This window comes from Opisthocomus hoazin, chromosome 8 (genome assembly GCF_030867145.1).
Source record: "Opisthocomus hoazin isolate bOpiHoa1 chromosome 8, bOpiHoa1.hap1, whole genome shotgun sequence".
In the NCBI taxonomy this organism is placed as follows: domain Eukaryota; kingdom Metazoa; phylum Chordata; class Aves; order Opisthocomiformes; family Opisthocomidae; genus Opisthocomus; species Opisthocomus hoazin.
In genome coordinates this window covers 67,580,709-67,587,379 of record NC_134421.1, presented here as the reverse complement: position 1 = coordinate 67,587,379, position 6,671 = coordinate 67,580,709, and positions in this window count along the sequence as shown.

Below are 6,671 nucleotides of genomic sequence, written 5' to 3'. Positions count from 1 at the left end.
TCCTCTCCCCTCAGGCCGCCCAGCCGCCGCGCTCCCTGCCGGGCCGCCCGCCGCCCTGCCTGACCGACAGCGCCGCCCCGAGCGGACCCGCGGCCACCGCCCCGCCGAGCCCAGGCGCGAAGGGAAGCGCGGCGCCGCCTGCCCGCCCCGCCGCCGCGGCTCCGGCCGGCTGGGCGAACGGCGCGTCCCGGCGCGCGGGGGTCAGGCAGCGCGGAGGGCAGCGCCGGGCGGGGTCCTGACGGCGGGCGGCCCTGCTCGGGTTACCGGGCGGCTGCGGAGGCGGAAGTGGCGGGGAGGGGGGGGCTGGGGTGGATCGGCGGCGCCGTCCCTCACGGCGGGAGGGGGAACGGGCTCTCAACGGCGCTTCCGGGGGCGGGCACGGTTCGCCTTGTCGCCCCGTGTGACGTCACCGCCGTGACGCTTCTCGGGCTGCGAGGTGTCACGACACGGGGCGGCCTTCCCGAGGGGCCCGCGCGGGTGGGCCCCCGGCACGGCGCTGCCCGACCGGTCCTCCCCGTCACCGCCGTGACGTGCTGGCGATACCGGTGGCGTCATGCCAAGTTATGACGTGATCCGAGGACCTAAGGGGTGTTGCCCGTCGTGTGTGGGGTTGTTTTTTTCTTCGCAGCCGCAGCCTGGTGTCTCCCCGTCGGCCGGCGGCCCCGTCGGGGTCCCTGGCTGCAGGGCCTCTCGCGGGGGCAGCTCCGCGGCGCAGCACCGCCCGCTGCGCTGGGGACGGAATCACGGAGTGGTGGGGGCTGGAAGGGATCTCTGGGGAGCACCCGCTCCAACCCCCCTGCCGAAGCAGGGTCACCTACAGCAGGCTGCACAGGACCTTGTCCAGGCGGGTCTTGAATATCTCCAGAGAAGGAGGCTCCACAACCTCCCTGGGCAGCCTGTGCCAGGGCTCCATCACCCTCAGAGGGAAGAAGTTCCTCCTCATGTTCAGACGGAACTTCCTGTGCCTCAGTTTGTGCCCATTGCCCCTTGTCCTGTCGCTGGGCACCACTGAAAAGAGTCTGGCCCCATCCTCCTGACACCCACCCTTGAGATATTTATAAGCATTTATAAGGTCCCCTCGCAGCCTTCTCTTCTTCAGGCTGAACAAGCCCAGCTCCATCAGCCTCTCCTCGTAGGAGAGATGCTCCAGTCCCCTCACCATCCTTGTAGCCCTCCGCTGGACTCTCTCCAGTAGCTCCTCATCTTTCTTGAACTGGGGAGCCCAGAACTGGACACAGTACTCCAGATGGGGCCTCCCTAGGGCAGAGCACTGGGGGAAGAGAACCTCCCTCGACCTGCTGGCCACACTCCTCCTAATGCACCCCAGGATCCCATTGGTCTTCTTGGCAGCCAGGACACACTGCTGGCTCATGGTCAACCTGTCGTCCACCAGCACTCCCAGGTCCCTCTCCACAGAGCTGCTCTCCAGCAGGTCAGCCCCAAGCCTGTACTGGTGCATGGGGGTTGTTCCTCCCCAGGTGCAGGACCCTGCACTTGCCCTTGTTGAACTTCATCAGGTTCCTCTGTGCCCAACTCTCCAGCCTGTCCAGGTCTCGCTGAATGGCAGCACAGCCTTCTGGTGTATCCACCACTCCTCCCATTTTGTCATCAGCAAACTTGCTGAGGGTACACTCTGTCCCTACATCCAGGTCATTGATGAAGAAGAAGACTGGGCCAAGTACTTAAACTGAGCGCGTGCAGGTCCTTGGCCATGGCAGCGGGTGCAGGCCTGGGTGCGCGCAGTGAGATTATTCAGCTGGTAACGCCAGTTTTTTTTCAGAGGCAAGAGTCAGCCCAGACACAAGGCTCCGTTTGCTGGTGCGGAGGTTTAGGCGTTCTCTGCCAACTGGTACAGGACTGGACAGGTTTGTTTTTTTTTTCCAGGGAAGAGCTCTCCTCCCTGTTCTTCAGCTTCACTGCTCATTTTGCAGAGCCATCTAAAAATTTCTCTTCTGGAAAAGTTTGAAAGGACGAAGTCATCCTTGTTCTTTAGACAGATCATTCAAGCGTCCCTGCTACCAAAGATCTCATTTGCTTGCCAAAATCTCTGGAGTTACCAGGTTCATTACACTGATTCACTGAAGCGGAGAAGATCCATGTGCTGAACAGAAAACGGGGAGGCTAACTCGACGTTAGTGTTGCTGCTTTATTTTCCAAAGGCACCAGTCCTGTAGCCTGTCAGTGGGTGCCTCTGAATTCCTCTTCTCTGGGTCTGGTTCGAAAAGGCAGACTCCGAGTTGTATCAGGCTGAAGTGTCAGCTTCAGCGGCATTACATCAAGGAATGTCGCCTTATTTGCTTCTGAAGCACACTGCTACCTTTTCTGACATGAATAAAATGCACTGTCACTAATATTTGGAAAGGAAACAGAAGCTCCTTCTGTGTTTATACCACATTCCCACGCAGCTACGACTCTGTTGGACCTGTCTTTTGTAAAGCCCATGCAAGTAAATCTTGTTTTACCTTTGTCTGATAGCTCATAAAGCTTTTCCTTCTAAAGTACCTGTTCCATTTGTATGCATACTGATCCAAGTTTTCCTGCTGACTTGCCAAGAGGAAAACTGGATAGAACTCATTTCCAGAGCCCCAGATATAAAGCATGTCTTGCATTTTTTAATTTTTTTTTAATTCCTGAAGCTCTTCCCAACTTTTCCAATATGTTTCCTCAGTCACTGGCACCAAACGTGCACACAGTATTCAGAGAGGGATCACAATTGTGCCAGATACTGGCCTCGCGTAGAATCCGTAGGTGTGCTAAGTATTTCCTTGTAGGCAAATCCAGAAAATAATCTTTTTTTGCCAAGTGAGCCGATATTCACGTCACTTTTTTAGACCCATCTGTTTTATTCCCATGATTTTTTGCGATTATTTATAGTCACTTTCCTAGAAAGCTACATTTTAGTGCGTGTACTTCTTCAAGGTGTACAAGCTTGTGTCTCGTCCTGTTAAAATAAATCGCACTGGCTTATGTCCAGTCCATCTTGACACTCAGATCCAATCTAACATCTCTTCACCACACGCCTCCAGCTGACAAACTGCGTCAGGACTTACCTGTGGGAAGCTTTTTCGGGTTGATACAAATACTAAAGTGGCAAGGACTATAATCCCTTTAGAAATGCTCCCAGCTGCTGAGGATTTTGTGTTTAAAATATTGCAAGTTCAGATCTGCCAGGTGGTGAGCCATATACTATTTAGTGTGTACAAACTTGATTTTGAAGCATTTCCAGGTTTCTTAGCCAGGAGATCAGGTAGTACTGAATCAGCCTCACACAGGGCTCTTCTCTAGGACAGGCTCTCTGTGCCAGAAGAGTCAGGCCAGCAGAGTCCCCCGGCAGAGCCCGAGCTTATGCCCTTAGCAGCGGTGTTTCCGCTGGCACGGGTACCATGTTCTCACATTTGGACGTGAACCAAAGTCAACAAAACCTTTTATTGACCTAGATATAGTTACAGCAAGGCTTTTGCCATGTTTAATTCTGGTCTATGCAAGATGATTATGCTGGCAAAAGTCTGCAAAGTACTTAAAATCTTTATTTACTGAATTTTGAATCATAATAAAAACCCAACAAGTTGACTTGGCGAGATTTCCTCAGTACAGGACAGACATGAACCTGTTGGAGTGGGTCCAGAGGAGGCCACAAAAATGATCTGAGGGCTGGAGCACCTCTGCTGTGAGGAAAGGCGGAGAGAGTTGGGGCTGTTCAGCCTGGAGAAGAGAAGGCTCTGGGGAGACCTTACAGCAGCCTTCCAGTGCCTGAAGGGGCCTGCAAGAAAGCTGGAGAGGGACTTTTTACAAGGGCCTGGAGTGACAGGACAAAGGGTAATGGCTTCAAACTGAAAGAGGGGAGATTTAGATTAGATATAAGAAGAAATTCTTTACTGTGACGGTGGTGAGACCCTGGCCCAGGTTGCCCAGAGGAGCTGTGGCTGCCCCCTCCCTGGCAGTGTTCAAGGCCAGGTTGGACGAGGCTTTGAGCAACCTGGTCTGGTGGAAGGTGTCCCTGCCCATGGCAGGGGGCTTGGAACTAGATGGTCTTGAAGGTCACTTCCAAACCAAACCATTCTATGATTCTATGATATATATTCCATAAACCCATGCTTAGACTTGATTAAACCCATCAATGAACCTGTATATATTTCATTGTATTATTTATTCCATAAATATTTTCCATCTTCCATTTCATCTATTACTTATTCCATAAATATTCCATTACTTCTCCAAGGTCCACATTGCATGACTGAACCATCTCATTTCGTCCTTTTTAACTCTGGACGATTTTTGATGTTCAAACCTATTCCTCCTGTCAATGTTCACTGGGAAATATTCAGCTGGCTCTGTATCTGCTTTGAAGCAAAACCACATTGCTATCTGCTGTTTGACTGATACTTGCTTAAGAACTGTGGAAAAGTATTTCATCATCATGTGATCTGCCTGCAACATTTGTCTTTTTCCCCAAGCACTGGATAGAAATATTTCATAGTATCAACCTTTTCTGCCTCTCTACTGCCAACTCCACAAAAACACGTAATGTTGCAACATTATTTTCAAGGTTCTCTTGTTCTAATATACACTGAAAAAATCAATATGCAAAGCCACATTTCTACCACATTTCTACTCCGCTGGCGACATGTCAACTGTGCTTCTATAGCTGTATCCTTTTGCCTTCTCAGCAGCATTAAAGGGCATTCACTTTTATTTTTCTCCCAAATTTGCTGTTATAAATCTGCATAAAAGCAGCCACACAGGCCTCCAGGAACACAAGTGGCCCCTCTCCAAGAACCATGAATATCACAAAATCCCTGGCCAACTGTGGTGTCATAACTGATTCAGTTGCAAAATCCAGTTCCAAAAGCACATAACCCCGGTTTGATTTGAGGGAGAAAATACTCTTTGATTTCCCCATTGTGAAGGCAATCTACACAGTAGGTTCATGGGCACAGCAAAGCCTGTGGAAAGGTAGCTTGCCAGTAGCACTCCTGCCTCCCTGGCCTGCATTCACACGAAGTTTACAGAATCACAGAATGGTTGAGGTTGGAAGGGACCTCTGGAGGTCATCTGGTCCAGCCCTCCCTGCTCGACCAGGGCTACCTAGGGTCAATTGTCCAGACATCTCCAAGGATGGAGACTCCACAACCTCCCTGGGTATCCTGTTCGAGTGCTTGGTTACCCTCACAGTAAAAAGATGTTTCCTGATGTCCACAGGGAGCCCCCAGTGTTTCAGTTTGTGCCCATTGCCTCTGGGCCTGTCACGGCACCACTGAACAGAGCCCGGCTCCGTCCTCTTTCCACCCTCCTTTCGGCTATTTACACATATTGATAAGAACCCCCGGCACATTCTCTTCTCCATGCTGAACAGTCCCAGGTCTCTCAGCCCTTCCTCATATGTGAGGTGCTCCAGTCCCTTCATCATCTTCATGGCCCTTTGTTGGATTCTCTCCAGTATGTCTGCCTTATACTGAGGAGCCCAGAACTGGACAGGCGTGGCCTCACCAGTGCTGAGGGGAAGGATCACCTCCCTCAACCTCCTGGCAATACTTTTGTCTACTGCAGCCCGGGATACCATTTGCTGTCTCTGCAGCAAGGGCATATTGCTGGCTGGTGTTCAACTTGGTGTCCACCAGGACCCCCAGGTTCTTTTCTGCCAAGCTGCTTTCCAGCTGGGTGGCCCCCAGCATGTACTGGTGCACAGAATCATTAAGGTTGGAAAAGACCTCTAAGATCATCAAGTCCAACCACCAACCCAACACCACCATGCCTGCTAAACCATGTCCCCAAGTGTCACATCTACACATTTTTTGAATACCTCCAGGGATAGGGACTCCACCACCTCCCTGGGCAGTCTGTTCCAGTGCCTGACCACTCTTGCAGGAAATAATTTTTTCCCAATATCCAATCTAAACCTCCCCTGACACAACTTAAGACCATTGCCTCTCATCCTATTGCTGGTTAGTTGGGAGAGGAGACCAACAGCCACCTCACTACAACCTCATTTCAGGTAGCTGTAGAGAGCAATAAAGTCCCCCCTTAGCCTCCTCTTCTCCACACTAAACAGCCCCAGCTCCCTCAGCCTCTCCTCATCAGACTTGCTCTCCAGACCCCTCACCAGCCTCGTTGCCCTTCTCTGGACACCCTCCAGCCCCTCAATGTCCTTCTTGCAGTGAGGGGCCCAAAACTGAACACAGCACTCCAGGTGCGGCCATTCGAGGTGCATGGGGCTGTTCCTCCCCAGGTGCAGGACTGTGCACTTCTCCTCTTTGACCTTCGTGAGGTTCCTGTTGGCCATTTCTCCACCTTGTCCAGGTCTCTGGACGGCAGCACGACCCTCTGGCCCATCAGCCACTGCTCCTCGTTTCGTTTCATCTCAAACCTTGCTGAGGGTACACTCCGCTCGTCAGTGCAGATGTCACCAACACTGGACCCACACAGACCCTCGGGACACACCGCCAGTTACCAGCCTCCAGCCAGACCTTGCACTGCTGGTCCCCCCCCTCGGACCCGGCTCGCCCCGCTCCTCGCCAGCCTGTCTGTGACAGCTCGTGGGACACGGTGCCACAGCGCCTGGAAGCGCGCGCCTCTGAGGGGCTGACCGGCTCGGGGGAGCGGTCGGGGGCCCGCATCCGAAGCCCCCCCGCCGCCGCCGGCCCGCCCGCGGCCGCCTCAGCGCTCCGGGAGCC